Here is a 754-nt window from a genome sequence, read left to right on the forward strand (position 1 = left end):
TTTCAATTTACTGACATTTATTATTTATCACATATCAATCTTCTCCTTCACTGCTAATACCAACAAAGCGCAACAAGGCAGTGATAACAGTAGAACGGATTATGTTGTTATATTCCCGCTTCTCCACTGGTAGAACAGAAATTATGACACTTACAAATTTTTCCATGATTTGCATTTTACTGGATTGATTATCATGGAAAATTTGGTTGATAAAATGATCAAAGTACGAATCAGATCAAATGCCACACAGAAATGTGCCTCCTGTCAAACCGCATCGGGGACTATTACTACATTAGCCAGGGTAAGACAAGAATACCGGGAGTCAACGATGCCTCAGAGATGGAGGATACGGACGTAAGTCCCTATCATGTCAAAAAAGCATGTTTCCTCGATCCGATACTTGAGTCACGAAATTTTCAAAAAATAGCTGCACCATCTGATAGCCAGAAAATTTACCATGGAAATGAGTATAAACACGATATCAATTGATCCCTTACTTCCCGAGATATCGAGAGATGTCGACGTGACAGCGACGCCGTCAAAAAAACGTTTTTTCAAATATCTCGGGAAGTATTAAAGCTACATCGACGAGTGATAAGTCAAATCTATCGGAAATTTTCTCAAGTTTTCAATGGTGCTGTCAAAATAATTTTTTTTTTCGTACCGTTCGAAGATATTTACGAAACTATACTCAATTGTTGGACAACACTGGTATTCTCTGATGTAATGATATCTAATAATTAATGAATGAGTC

This window comes from Fopius arisanus, unplaced genomic scaffold (assembly GCF_000806365.1).
Source record: "Fopius arisanus strain USDA-PBARC FA_bdor unplaced genomic scaffold, ASM80636v1 scaffold00526, whole genome shotgun sequence".
Taxonomy (NCBI): domain Eukaryota; kingdom Metazoa; phylum Arthropoda; class Insecta; order Hymenoptera; family Braconidae; genus Fopius; species Fopius arisanus.